Genomic DNA, 15,540 nt, shown 5'->3' on the forward strand with positions numbered 1-15,540 from the left:
TCCAGGGAGCCAAATACTTTCGCAAGGCACTGTAAGTGTACCCAGAACTACATGTCATAGTGTAGTCAGAAGCCAGTACTATTGGCACAATATGGCACTGTTATAAGTGTGCCCAGTACTACATGGCATAGTGTAGTCAAAAGCAGGGCCGGACTGGCCATCTGACAAATGCCAGAAGGGCCTGTCTGGTCATGGGCTGCCTTGTCAGCTACGTTGTTAACAGAATCAGTGTTTTCAAGATACCCCTTCTGTTAAGAGTTGTGATGGAGCACAAAGTCGCTGACTCTGTCACTTACCCCAACAGGCCACGGGTATCATTAGAAATATTGGTCTTGTAGAAAATTTTCCTTTCCTCAATCCAGGGTAATATTAGTAATATATCCCATCTGTTTCATGGGGACGGGGACACCATGGGCTTGTGTGATTTCAAATGCCAGGGCTGAATTTCAGCCCCAGTCCGTACCTGGTCAGAGGCCAGTACTAATAGCACTATATGGCACTGTTATAAGTGCGCCCAGTAGTACATAGCCTAGTGTGGCCAGAAGCCAGTACTAATAGCACTATATGGCACTGTTATAAGTGCGCCCAGCATAGTGTGGCCAGAAGCCAGTACTAATAGCACTATATGGCACTGTTATAAGTGCGCCCAGCATAGTGTGGCCAGAAGCCAGTACTAATAGCACTATATGGCCCTGTTATAAGTGCGCCCAGTACTACATGGCATAGTGTGGCCAGAAGCCAGTACTAATAGCACTATATGGCCCTGTTATAAGTGCGCCCAGTACTACATGGCATAGTGTGGCCAGAAGCCAGTACTAATAGCACTATTAGAAGTGCGCCCAGTAGTACATAGTCTAGTGTGGCCAGAAGCCAGTACTAATAGCACTATATGGCACTGTTATAAGTGCGCCCATAGCATAGCGTGGCCAGAAGCCAGTACTAATAACACTATATGGCACTGTTATGTGTGCCCAGTGCTACATGGCATAGTGTGGCCAGAAGCCAGTACTATTAGCACTATATGGCACTGTTATAAGTGTGCCCAGTGCTACATGGCATAGCGTGGCCAGAAGCCAGTACTAATAACACTATATGGCACTGTTATAAGTGCGCCCATAGCATAGCGTGGCCAGAAGCCAGTACTAATAACACTATATGGCACTGTTATGTGTGCCCAGTGCTACATGGCATAGTGTGGCCAGAAGCCAGTACTATTAGCACTATATGACACTGTTATAAGTGTGCCCAGTGCTACATGGCATAGCGTGGCCAGAAGCCAGTACTAATAACACTATATGGCACTGTTGTGTGTTTTCCGACTGGCTACCAGAGAGTACAAACATGTGGCTGTATACACAGACAGGGCACTGGCAGACTGGTGTCGGAGGGTCGCCCTCAATGACACAGTGTTACTGAAGTTACATGAGGTAAATATTTGTATACTACACACACACACACATATAAATAGTTGACAGAACAGAGCCCGCGCCACACTGCACACCCCACAACATCGCCGCCTGCTATTGGCGCGTGAGCCACCGGGCACCTGTTCTACACCAATAGAAAACGCGCCTTTCTCCTGAGGAGCTGCACAGAGCCAGGGCGGGAAACGCTACTAGCGGAGGCTCCCGTCAGATCTGCCACCAGTGTCCTCCACACAGTCCGCAGGCGGTGAGTATTCCCGCGGTAGCCACATAACTTCTCCGCCATGCTGTAGTTATTCTACACTCATGATAATAAAAGATAAGTAAACGTCCCTGATGATCTTGAGATTGGTTGTGTGGTGCGCAGGCAATGTGCGGGCTTCTACTGGGGTGTCCTGTGGGAAGAGCTGACCTAAAATGGCTGCACACATTGTGTGGGGCGGCTGTAACTTGGATCTAATGCAGCATGGCAGAATACAGCATTATGCCCCATTAGGGTCTGCCCTGTCTGATTCCTGTGTGACAGATACGTCTGTTGTCTCTGTGTATATACAGTATACAGGGTGTATAAAATGGCTGCATGGCATGGCAGGGGCTGGTGTGACCTACAGCTATTGCAGCAAGGTAGAATCTAGGAGGATCCCCATTAGGATCTTCAGTGGTCTTCCTAGGTGATACAGAGATCTGTTTGATCTGTTTGTATATACAAGGTGTATAAAATGGCTGCATGGCCTGGGAGGAGCAGGTGTGACCTGGATCTAATGCAGCAAGGTAGAATCTAGGAGGATCCCCATTAGGATCTTCAGTGGTCTTCCTAGGTGATAGAGATCTGTTGTTTCTATGATCTGTGTACTGTATATACTGTACAGGATGTATAAAATGGCTTCATGGCCTGGGAGGAGCAGCCTTGAACTAGATCCTAAGGCCCTCTTCACACGTCTGCTTAAAAAAGACGGTCCATATTTACTATCCATGTGGCTTGTTCTTGATCATCCACACGTACGTGTCTGACATCCGTGTGCACCATCCATGTGACACACCGGAATAGAATAGAAATGACAGATGTTTAGGTGGTAAAGATGTGCGAAGATAGAGCTAGATACATATGGGCTAAATAGATGATAGATATCTGTAAGATATATATATAGTGCCTTGCGTGTGTTGCTTACAGTTCATGTGTTAAAGGGATGGTCCGAAGACAAAGTCATTTTGCTCCTAAGGGTACTGTCACACAGTCACACTTTGATCGCTACGACGGTACGATTCGTGACGTTCCAGCGATATCCATACGATATCGCAGTGTCTGACACGCAGCAGCGATCAGGGATCCTGCTGAGAATCGTACGTCGTAGCAGATCGTATGGAACTTTCTTTCGTCGCTTGATCACCCGCTGACATCGCTGGATCATTGTGTGTGACAGCGATCCAGCGATGTGTTCGCTTGTAACCAGGGTAAACATCGGGTAACTAAGCGCAGGGCCGCGCTTAGTAACCCGATGTTTACCGTGGTTACCAGCGTAAAAGTAAAAAAAACAAACAGTACATACTTACATTCCGGTGTCTGTCCTCCGGCGTCTCAGCTTCTCTGCACTGTGAGCGCCGGCCAGCCAGAAAGCGAGCACAGCGGTGACGTCTGACGTCACCGCTCTGCTTTCCGGCCGCTGTGCTTACACAGTGCAGAGAAGCTGAGACGCCGGGGGACAGACACCGGAATGTAAGTATGTACTGTTTGTTTTTTTACGTTTACGCTGGTAACCAGGGTAAACATCGGGTTACTAAGCGCGGCCCTGCGCTTAGTAACCCGATGTTTACCCTGGTTACCCGGGGACTTCGGCATCGCTCCAGCGCCGTGATTGCAACGTGTGACCGCAGTCTACGACGCTGGAGCGATAATCATACGATCGCTGCGACGTCACGGATCGTGCCGTCGTAGCGATCAAAATGGCACTGTGTGACGGTACCCTTACTCCATATTCAGTCCAATAATCTAAGTTATTTTCTGATATACAGTGAAGGAAATAATTATTTGATCCCTTGCTGTAGACAGGGTATTGTAGTGATCAGTGAGTTGTGTAAAAATGACATGTGAATCGTACGCATTTCTGAAACAAGGCATCAGTCATGCATTGTATTCCTCTGTTAATTCCTCTTAGAACCTAGTAATTAAATGGACAACTGTCAGGGCTACCACTTCCGTTCTTATAACAATAACCGAGGAATAGTACAATGCAGAGTTCTTTGAAAAAGATGGGAAGTAGAAATATTTACATTATATTAATGCAATCTTTTTTTTTAATCCTTGTGCAGTTTGTTTTAGGAAGTTAACAAGGCTGTTACACATTAATTTTTTCTTTAACCCCTTTACCCCCCAAGCCTGTTTTTACCTTCATGACCAGGCCACATTTTACAATTCTGACCAGTGTCCCTTTATGAGGTGATAACTCTGGAACGCTTCAACAGATCCCACTGATTCTGAGACAGTTTTTTTCGTGACATACTGTACTTCATGATAGTGGTAATATTTGTTCGATATGATTTGCATATATCTGTGAAAATATCAGAAATTTGTCAAAAATTTTTAAAATATTGCAATTTAAAATGTTTTAATTTGTATCCTCTTAAACCTGTCAGCAGGATTGTACACAGTAACCTACAGACAGTGACAGGTTGGTGCCGTTACACTAATTAACCCCTTCACGACATGCGCCGTACTAGTACATCGCATGTCGTGTCTCCCCCTTTGATGTGGGTTCCGGCAGTGAGCCCACATCTTTTCCAGCACATGTCATCTGCTTTGAACAGCTGGCATGTGCCCGGAATTGTTATCCACCCGCCGCTGTTAACTGCCACTGTCAAACTCTGACAGCGGCATTTAACGCGTGCTTCCTGCGCTCATAGCAAGTCAGCAATTTTGCTACATACAGGCGATCTGATCATTGCCTGTATGTAGCAGAGCCGATCGGGTTATGGCAGCTTCTAGTCTCCCATGCAGACTATAGAAGCATGCCAAAAGTAAAAAAAATGTTTTTAAAAATATAAAAAAAATATAAAAAGTTCAAATCACCACCCTTCTCCCCATTCAAAATAAATCAATAAAAAAAAAATCAAACATACACATATTTGGTATCGCCGCTTTCAGAATCGCCCGATTTATCAATAAAGAATAAATAAATTGACCTGATTGCTAAACGGCGTAACGAGAAAAAAAAGTCAAAACGCCAGAATTAGGTATTTTTGGTTGCCGCAACATTACATAAAAATGCAATCGCATGCGATCAGAAGACCTTATCTGCACTGTAATGGTATCGTTAAAAATGTCAGCTTGGCTCGCAAGAAATAAGCCCTCACCCAACCCGAGATCTTGAAAAATGGAGACGCTACGGATCTCTGATTATGGCGCAATATTTTGTTTTTTTAACAGACTTTGGATTTTTTTTTTCACCACTTACATTAAATAAAAAAAAGAACATACACATGTTTGGTGTCTATGAACTCGTAATGACCTGGAGAATCATAATCGCAGGTCAGTTTTAGCATTTGGTGAACATGCTAAAAAAAAAATTCCAAAAAATCTTTTTGGGAATTGCACTTTGTTTGCAATTTCACCTCAATTGGAATTTATTTTCCCATTTTTGAGTACATGATATGGTAAAACCAATGGAGTTCTTCAAAAGTGCAACTTGTCCCGCAAAAAACAAGCCCGCACATAACCATATTGACGGAAAAATAAAAAAAGTTATGGCTCCGTGAAGAAGGGGAGCGAAAAACAGAATTGCAAAAATGAAAAAGGGCTTTGTCATGAAGGGGTTTGAATGATACCTGGGTTGATGAAATTTGTCTTGTGGTTGTGTAATATTTATTTTCAGTTTTGAGTAACTAATAAGCTCATGCTCCGGGGGTGGCCTTTGGGGGTGGGTCTTGATGTGGTGCTCTGCTTATGTGTATGGCTCTTAACAGGTGACTGATCCCTGACTGACCCGCTCCTTAGTTTACATAATGAATAATATATATATCTATATATATACATACATATATACCGTATATATATCATGTAAAAAAAATCCTTTTCTGCAGGCAGGCGCCAGCAGTGGAACCTGCGCTGCAGCATGATCGCATATGTTATGTGTATATAATTAATTTGTTTGAGGTTATTCTTAAATTCTTAAAAAAACACCCAAAACATCAGTTTGAAAATTGCGCAGGCCACGTCTGCGCAGTAACAGCTATCGGTGATTCTACTGCTACTCCTCAGGTGGCACCATTTTTGTAGAAAAAATAATAATTTTTCTCTTCCAAGATGGCACCTGCACAGTAGCAGCTACTGGCAATCGCCCCACACGCAGGCGGTGTGGACCCTGAACCTTTCCTGGTGTGCATACGGTTCCAAAGTTTAGGGTCACCCAGACAATTTTGTGTTTTCCATGAAAACACATACTTTTATTAATCAAATGAGTGGCCAAATGAATTTAAAATCTAGTTCAGACATTGACAAGGTTTGAAAAAAAGATTTTTATTTGAAATAATAGTTTTCTCCAAACTTTGCTTTTGTCAAAAAATGCTCCCTTTGCAGCAATTACAGCATTGCTGACCTTTGGCATTCTAGCAGTTAATTTGCTGAGGTAATCTGGAGAAATTTCACCCCATGCTTCCAGAAGCCCCTTCCACAAGTTGGTTTGGCTTGATGGGCACTTTTTGCATATCATACGGTCAAGCTGCTCCCACAACAGCTCAATGGGGTTGAGATCTGGTGACTGCGCTGGCCACTCCATTACAGATAGAATACAAGCTGCCTGCTTCTTCCCTAAATAGTTCTTGTATAATTTGGAGGTGTGCTTTGGGTCATTGTCCTGTTGTAGGATGAAATTAGCTCCAATCAAGCCCTGTCCACAGGGTATGGCATGGCGTTGCAAAATCAAGTGATAGCCTTCCTTATTCAATAACCCTTTTACCTTGTACAAATCTCCCACTTTACCAGTACCAAAACAACCCCAGACCATCACATAACTTCCACCATGCTTGACAGATGGCGTCAGACACTCTTCCAGCATCTTTTCAGTTGTTCTGTGTCTCACAAAAGTTCTTCTGTGTGAACCAAACACCTCAAACTTGGATTCGTCTGTCCATAACACTTTTTGCAATCTTCCTCTATCCAATGTCTGTGTTCTTTTGCCCATATTAATCTTTTCCTTTTATTAGCCAGTCTGAAATATGGCTTTTTCTTTGCCACTCTGCCCTGAAGGCCATTATCCCGGAGTCGCCTCTTCACTGTAGACGTTGACCACTGGTGTTTTGCGTGTACTATTTAATGAAGCTGCCAGTTGAGGACCTGTGCATCGATTTAAAAAAAAAAAAAAAAAGACTTGTCTTGTTGCTCAGTTGTGCAAAGGGGCCTCCCACTTCTCTTTGTACTCTGGTTAGAGCCTGTTTGGGCTCTCCTCTGAAGGGAGTAGTCACACCGTTGTAGGAAATCTTCAGTTTTTTGGCAATTTCTTGCATGGAATAGCCTTCTTTACTAAGAAGAATAGACTGTTGAGTTTCACATGAAAGTTCTTTTTTTTCTGGCCATTTTGAGAGATTAATGGAACCAACAAATGTAATGCTCCAGATTCTCAACTAGCTCAAAGGAAGGTCAGGTTTATAGGTTCTCTAATCAGCCAAACTGTTCTCAGCTGTGCCAACATACTCGCACAAGGGTTTTCAAGGGTATTCTAACCATCTGTTAGCCTTCTTACACAGTTAGCAAACACAAACTACCATTTGAACACTGGAGTGATGGTTGTTGGAAATGGGCCTCTATACACCTATGAAGATATTGCATTACAAACCAGATGTTTGCAGCTAGAATAGTCATTTACCACATTAACAATGTATAGAGTGTATTTCTGAATCATTTAGTGTTAGCTTTATTGGAAAAATCTGTGCTTTTCTTTCAAAAGTAAGGAAATTTCTAAGTGACCCTAAACTTTGGAACGGTAGTGTACATCTTTCTGGCATGCTTGTACTTATGCCATTGGGCTCTAATTGCCCACATGTGGGATCTTCATATAAACCGATTTGGTTATTGCACTATGCTGCACTGTTAGCAGAACTCTTTACATGGCTGCACACCATACCACATGGTTTGACTACTAGGGTTGCATATGTATATGATTTGTTAAATTGTGTCAGGGCATTGTGGCATTGTGATGTGTGAAAACCACAAAAAGAGGAAAAAATCCTCCAATATTCAAGAAAAAAACCAAAAACAGGCAGAGATGCTTACCTGTCTAAATGGGCCTCAATACAATTGCACTAACAGGGTGCAGTGGACCCAAGTAAAATGGCAACTGCACAAGTGCAATACCAAATGAAACAGCCAGCCTTCAATCAGGGATTGGCCGTGTGGTACACCAATACAAAAAAATATACTCTGTATGTGGCAATGTTCACACAAGGAATGCAGAGCATCTGGTTCTCAGCCTATTAATGACACGCTATGGCGAGCTGCCCAGTGCTACCTATGATGCATCCTGTGTGAACAGAGGCCACAGTTTACAGAATCATTTGGGCCCAACTGCACCCTGAAACAAATATAACGTGCAAAAAAACATATCAATATATGTAAGGTATTTTTTTGCATTGGTGTACCACACGGCCAATCCCTGGATGAAGGCTGGCTGTTTCATTTGGTATTGCACCTGTGCAGTTGCCATTTTACTTGGGTCCACTGCACCCTGTTAGTGCAATTGTATTGAGGCCCATTTAGACAGGTAAGCATCTCTGCCTGTTTCTGTTGTTTCCTTGGGCATTGTGATATGCCACTCATATTGATTTGTAATCCTTTATAGGTGACACTTGCTACACACTTCCTGTCGTGCCCTTTACACTTGTATTTCCTATGTTGCACACCCATGTCATCCCCCCCTACCTTTATTTTCTATTTGATCTTGAACAAAGTATTTGTATATTGTACATTTAGACTAGTGGATCATTTTCTTCTTCGCTTTGATGCATTATATGATGATTACGGTAGTCTTCTATCAGTCCTCTACTTGGCAGATGTCGATACTATAACATTGTGTAATAAGTTCACATATATCATTTTCAAATAATTATGCCAATCTCTTCTGTTAGCTTCTGTTATTTGGAAGATGCTGCATTTTCGATGCAGCTAAAATACGCAGAGTCAAGAACTCACTAAAAACTCATCGTGGGCGCACAACCTTGGAGTTCCAACAAAGTGGATGAGATTTATAGAACTCTCATGCCCACTGTGTTTTACTTTATGCAGCGTACATCTGCAGCATGTCAATATCTCCTGTGACTACAGTGACTTTACGTGTGGACTTTTCCCTTAGGCTGGAGTCACAATACCATACACTACGGCAGAGTGCTATGCCCAGTGTTAATCCATGGGGCAGCTCACATCTGCGATTATTTTCTCATGCTGGATGCGAGAACAATCGCAACAGGCTACGATGGGTACCGAGACTCAGCCCAGCCTTGTCTCACTCGCACCCAAATAAGTCTATGGGTGTGAGTGACACAACGCATATCATCAGAGTGTGGTGTGATATACGCCAACGTCGGTAGCAGGGGAAATGGAGAAATTAAATTCTCTGGGTCCTCCCAAGCTGTGCTCTGATCCTCTCTGTGCGAGAGAATCAGAGCACAGTAGCATGACCCTCGGATCCCTCTCGCTGCAGAGTAGGAACCGAGGGTCAATAGTTTATCGCATCCGATGCTCTCACATCGGATGCCATATACTATTATGACTCCAACCTTAGAAGTGCACTATATGTGAAAAATCCGAAAGTAAATAACACATGCGCTTTTAGTGCATTTCTGCAGTGCAGAAAATGCATGTAGCCATATCAACAAAATATTGTCTAACCAGGAATGATCAAAAATAAAGCAGTTTTATTTAAAAGATGCTGTGGCTTTGTGCTGGTGGGGCGGTGCGGTCTGGAGTCATGGGGACTCAGTCTTGCAGCATGGGTGCTGTGGGGCAACAGGCCGGTCTGCCCTGCTGGTGCATTGCCACGGGGGTCGCCGCACGGCTCCGCTCCGTTAGGGCGGTAGAACCCACTACGAGGTTTGCCGTGACGTGGCAGTGGGCTTCATACAGTCTGATCAGAATTTTAATCTAAGAACCTCATGTTCAGTTATATAATTTTTGCCTAGCGGCTTTAGATCAACATATGATTTTTGGAGGTGCGGTTCATGCTTTTTTTGTTCTCTCTCTCTCCCTCTCCCGGAAGAGGAAGTCCAAACTCTATCCCCGGGTAAAAAAAAAAAAATAAGATCCAGCAGAAAAACGGATCCATCGCATTAGTTTTTCACAATTTGCAACTGATCCGTTTTTTCCAAAATTAGCCAGATTGTGCCTGATGGCTAAAAACTGATGTGTGAAACAGGCCTAAGGCTACGTTCACATTTGCGTTGTGCGGTGCAGCGTCGGCGATGCAATGCACAACGCATACAAAACGCATGCACAACGCAGCGTTTTGTGACGCATGCGTCAATTTTTGGCATGATTTTTGGCGCAAAAAAACTGCATCGTGCAGCGTCCTCTGCACCCTGACGCTTGCGCCAAAAATGACGCATGCGTCACAAAACGCTAGACAACGCATGTCCATGCGCCCCCATGTTAAATATAGGGGCACATGACGCATTCGTCGCTATGCGTCGCTGAACCTGCGCCCGACGCAACGCAAATGTGAACGTAGCCTAACATGAACTGCGTGCTTGAGATTTCCCCAGAGTGGCTCAATGATATTGATGACAGGTCAACTTGGCCTTGTGTTTTGGATCGTTGTCATGATGGAACGTCCATGTACGTCCCATGCACAGCTTCCAGGCTGATGATTGCAAATTTGCATCCAGTATTTGATGATAACGTGCTGCATTCATCTTTTCTTCAACTGTGATCAAGTTTCCTGTGCTTTTGTAGCTCACACATCCCCAAAACATCAGCGATCCACCTCGTCATAGGCCTTGTTGACCTCTCTCCAAATGTAAGGTTTATGGTTGTAGCCAAAAAGTTCAATTTTGGTCTCATCACTCCAAATTACCTTGTTCCAGAAGTTTTGAGGCTTGTCTCTGTGCTGTTTTGCGTATTGTAGGCTAGATACTTTGTGGCATTTGCGCAGTAATGGCTTTCTTCTGGCAAGTCGACCATGCAGCCCATTTTTCAAGTGCCTCCTTATTGTGCATCTTAAAACAGCCACACAACTAGTTTTCAGAGAGTCCACTATTTCAGTTGATGTTATTTGTGGGTTTTTCTTTGCATCCCAAACAATTTTCCAGTCAGTTGTGGATGGTATTTTTGTTGGTCTACCTGACTGTGGTTTTGTTTTTTTACAGCGCCCGTGATTTTCCATTTTTTAATCACGCTTCTGATTGGCATTATTAATTCCTTGGATATCTTTTTGTATCCCTTTTCTGTTTTATACAGTTCAACTACCTTTTCCCGTAGATCCGTTGACAATTCTTTTGCTTTCCCCTTGACTCGCAATCCAAAAACGTCAGTGGCTGGATGACAGATGCAAGAGTCTGTCTGGATCCCAGAAACTCACTCATCTTTTATGCACGCACACTGATTACAAGCAAACAGGTCACAGGTGAGGATGTTACCTTTAGTAGCCATTCAAACCCATTTGTGTCAACTTCTGTGCATGTTATCAGGCCAAAATCACTAGGGTATGTGAACTTTTGATCAGGGTCATTTGGATGGTTTGGGTTGTCATTATGATTTAAAATGAGAAAACAGTAGTTTGGCAATAAATGGCTTCACCCAAACACTAACCATAAGTGGAGAAAAAGTTTTGGTGTTATCATTTATATTCTCTGAAAATAGGCCAAGAAAGCAAACTTTTGAGCACAACTGTGTGTCTCATGCACACAGTTGTTGTTTTTTGTGACTGAATTTGATAACTGCGTTTTTAACCCCTTTCTGATCTCGGACGGGATAGTACGTCCGAGGTCAGAACCCCCGCCTTGACGCGGGCATCGGCTGTGAGCCCGCATCAAAGCTATCAACTAGTTAAATGCCGCGGTCAAATGCGGACAGCGGCATTTACCGCATCCGGCCATCGGGCCGGAAATGCGCTCATCGCTGACCCCGTTACGTGATCGGAGTTCAGCGATGCGTCGGCATGACAACCAGCTCGGTCTATTGAAGACCTCTATGGTTGTTGATGCCGGATTGCTGTGAGCGCCACCCTGTGGTCGGCGCTCATAGCAATGCAGTAAATCTACTACATGGGAGTGATCTGAGCTTCGCTCCTACTGGTATGTAGCAGAGCCGATCGAGTTGTGCCAGCTTCTAGCCTCCCATGGAGGCTATTGAAGCATGGCAAAAGTAAAAAAAAAAAAATGTTTTAAACAATATGAAAAAAATAAAAAAAAAATAAAAGTTTCGCCCCCTTTCGCCCCATTCAAAATAAAACAATAAAAAAACCAAACACATATTGGGTATCGCCCGATCTATCAATTAAAAAAGCGTAGTCCAAACTGAACTCTTTGTCTTTCCTCCATCTCACCTAACTCATCTACCGATCTACACAGCATTCCAAATTATTATGCAAATTGGATTTAAGTGTCATAAAAACATAATGTTTTGTTTTTCCAATAAACTCATGGGTGGTATTGTGTCTCAAGGGTATTTGGATTACTGAAATTAATCTCAAACACCTGTGATAATTAGTTTTCCTGGTGAGCCCAATTAAAGGAAAGCTATTTAAAGGGAACCTGTCACCCCCAAAATCAAAGATGAGCTAAGCCCACCAGCACCAGGGGCTTATCTACAGCATTCTGGTTAGATTATACTCACCCAGGGGCGGTCCCACTGCGGTCCGGTCCGGGGCCTCCCATCTTCTTACAATGAAGTCCTCTTCTTGTCTTCACGCTCCGGCGCAGGCATACTGATCTGTCCTGTTGAGGGCAGAGCAAAGTACTGCAGTGCGCAGGCACCGGGCCTCTGACCTTTCCCGCAGCGTGAAGACAAGAAGAGGACGTCGTCTTATGAAGATAGGAGGCCCCTGACCAGACCGCAACGCCCGTCGGATCGGACCGCCCCCCCCCCCCCAACCGGTGAGTATAATCTAACCTCTTTTTCTCATCTTTCAGGATACATCGGGGGCTTATCTACAGCATTACATTGCTCTAGATAAGCCCCTGATGCTGGTGGGCTTAGCTCCTCTTCGATTTTGGGGGTGACAGGTTCCCTTTAAGATGCACGTTCCACATTTTTAAGCAGTCACAGGTTTCAAGCATTATGGGACATAAAAGGGTCTCTCTACTGCCAAAAAGCATCAAGTAGTGCAGTGCCTTAGAGAAGGTATGAAAACATTAGATATTTCACTAAAACTCAATTTCTTCAGCGATTCTCTAGGAGTCTCGAACGCCTATGAAGGCGAACTCTCCTTCCAGAAAACTTTATCCATTACAAATTTATGTTAGGCTATGTCCACACGTTGCGGATTAGCCTCTGGAATTTTTTGGGCGGATTCTGCATCTCTTGGCAGAATACGCAGGTGCGGATTTGATGCGTTTTTTTATGCGGATTTTGTGCGGATTTGCTGCGGATTTACTGCGGAGTTTGTGCGGATTTCTTGCATTTTACCCCTGCAGATTTCTATAATGAAATGGGTACAAAAACACTGCAGATCCGCACAAAAGAAGTGACATGCTACGTCTTTTAATCCGCAGCATTTCCGCGCGGAATTTTCCGCACCATTAGCACGGCATTTTTTTTTTCATTGATTAACATTGTACTGTAAATCACTTGCGGATCTGCAGCGTTTCTGCACGGTAAAAAACGCTGCAGATCCGCAGGAAATGCGTAACGTGTGCACATAGCCTTAAAGTGAACCTGTCAGCAGGATCGTGCTCAGTAATCTACAGACACTGTCAGGTAGGCAACGTTATACTGATTAACCCCTTAACGACCGCCGATACGCCTTTTAACGGCGGCCGCTAAGGGTACTTAAACCACAGCGCCGTTAATTAACGGCGCTGTGGAAAAAGTGAATAGCGCCCCCCAGAGTCGGATTTTCTCTGGGGTCTCGGTTGCCGAGGGTAGCCGAGACCCCAGAGAACATGATTCGGGGGTTTTTTACCGACCCCCGAGTTGCGATCGCCGGTAATTAACCGTTTACCGGCGGTCGCAACAAAAAAAAAAAAAACGCGATTTGCCGTTTTAATTTCTCTGTCCTCCGATGTGATCGCACATCGGAGGACAGAGAAATGTGGTCCCCGATGGCCCCCAATAGCCCCCCAATACTTACCTACCTCCCCCGGTGCTCCTCGTGTCTCCCCATGGGCGCCGCCATCTTTTTTCCGGGAAAAAATGGCGGGCGCACGCGCAGTGCGCCCGCCGCCCGGCACCCGGATGTTCTTTGGGGTCTCGGCTGCCGGGGGTAGCCGAGACCCCAAAGAACATGATCGGGGTCGATTTGCACCGACCCCTGCTTTGCGATCGCCGGTAATTAACAGTTTACCGGCGACCGCAAAAAAAAAAAAAGCGATCAGTTATTTCTCTGTCCTCTGATGTGATCGCACATCAGAGGACAGAGAAATAGGGGGATTCGGGGACCCTATCATACTCACCCGGGGTCCCTGGGTCCTCTTCTGTCTTCTCCTGCCAGCCGGCTTTTTCATCATGGCGGGCGCATGCGCAGTGCGCCCGCCATCTGCTGCCATCTGCCGGCCGGCAGGAGAAGACAAGTTGGGGCTAAAATTAGGGTTAGGGTTAGGGTTAGGGTTAGAGTTAGGGTTAGGGTTGGGGCTAAATTTAGGGTTAGGGCTAGGGTTAGGGTTAGGCTACTTTCACACTAGCGTTTTTTGGCTTCCGTCGCAATGCGTCGTTGGAGAAAAAACGCATCCTGCAAAAGTGCTTGCAGGATGCGTTTTTTCTCCATTGGCTTGCATTAGCGACGCATTGCGACGGATTGCCACATGTCGCATCCGTCGTGCGACGGATGCGTCGTGCTTCGGCGGACCGTCGACACAAAAAAAACTACATGTAACTTTTTTGTGCGACGTGTCCCACATATTTCAGTGCCACGTGCCACGTATTTAAGTGACACGTGCCACGTATCAAAGTGCCACGTGCCACATATTTCAGTGCCACGTATCAAAGTGCCACGTGCCACGTATCAAAGTGCCACGTGCCACGTATCAAAGTGCCACGTGCCACGTATCAAAGTGCCACGTGCCACATATTTCAGTGCCACGTGCCACGTATCAAAGTGCCACGTGCCACGTATCAAAGTGCCACGTGCCACATCTTTCAGTGCCACGTGCCACGTATTTAAGAGACACGTGCCACGTATCAAAGTGCCACGTGCCACATATTTCAGTGCCACGTGCCACGTATTTAAGTGACACGTGCCACGTATCAAAGTGCCACGTGCCACATATTTCAGTGCCACGTATCAAAGTGCCACGTGCCACGTATCAAAGTGCCACGTGCCACGTATCAAAGTGCCACGTGCCACATATTTCAGTGCCACGTGCCACGTATCAAAGTGCCACGTGCCACGTATCAAAGTGCCACGTGCCACATCTTTCAGTGCCACGTGCCACGTATTTAAGTGACACGTGCCACGTATCAAAGTGCCACGTATCACGTATTTCAGTGCCACGTATTTAAGTGACACGTATCACGTATAAGTGCCACGTGTCACGTATTTAATTGCCACATATTTAAGTGCCACGTATCAAGATTTTCCATGGAGAACAGACACATCCAGAGATATGTCTGCTCTCCACGGCTGCAGCAACACACTGACAGGAGCCATAGTTCCTGTCGGTGTGTCACTGCGCATGCGCGAGCGAGTTTACCGGCGGTCATTGACCCCGGCACTCTCGCTTAACGGCAGTGCTGCGTGGGAAAGTTCAACGCAGCTGTACTGCTGTTAACCGAGACGCCGGAGTCATTGAACTCCGGAACAGTACGCGATACACTGCTAGGAGCTTCGCTCCTGGCAGTGTATCGCCGGAGAGCAGCCGATCGGCGTGGGACACTCGTTTTATGGATTCTGCGGACAGGGAGTATGAATTTGGTTTATTATTTTTGGATTTTTTCCTGGAGGATCGAGGGCTTCGCCTACAAGTGTGCTGTTGGTGAGTA

General features: G+C 45.1%; 1 protein-coding gene across 2 annotated transcripts in view; it reads left to right on the top strand.

Moving 5' to 3' along the window:
• The first annotated feature begins 1,500 nt into the window (after positions 1-1,500).
• Positions 1,501-15,540, top strand: part of DMRT1 (doublesex and mab-3 related transcription factor 1) — a 419,177-nt gene continuing 405,137 nt past the window's right edge. Inside the window, exon 1 of one of the 2 annotated variants that reach the window (XM_077249110.1) lies at positions 1,501-1,671. The gene's annotated coding sequence lies outside the window, so the exon portion shown is untranslated. The remainder of the gene's footprint in view (positions 1,672-15,540) is intronic. The other variant, XM_077249111.1, reaches the window with a different exon arrangement.

Source organism: Ranitomeya variabilis, chromosome 1 (assembly GCF_051348905.1).
Source record: "Ranitomeya variabilis isolate aRanVar5 chromosome 1, aRanVar5.hap1, whole genome shotgun sequence".
Classification (NCBI taxonomy): domain Eukaryota; kingdom Metazoa; phylum Chordata; class Amphibia; order Anura; family Dendrobatidae; genus Ranitomeya; species Ranitomeya variabilis.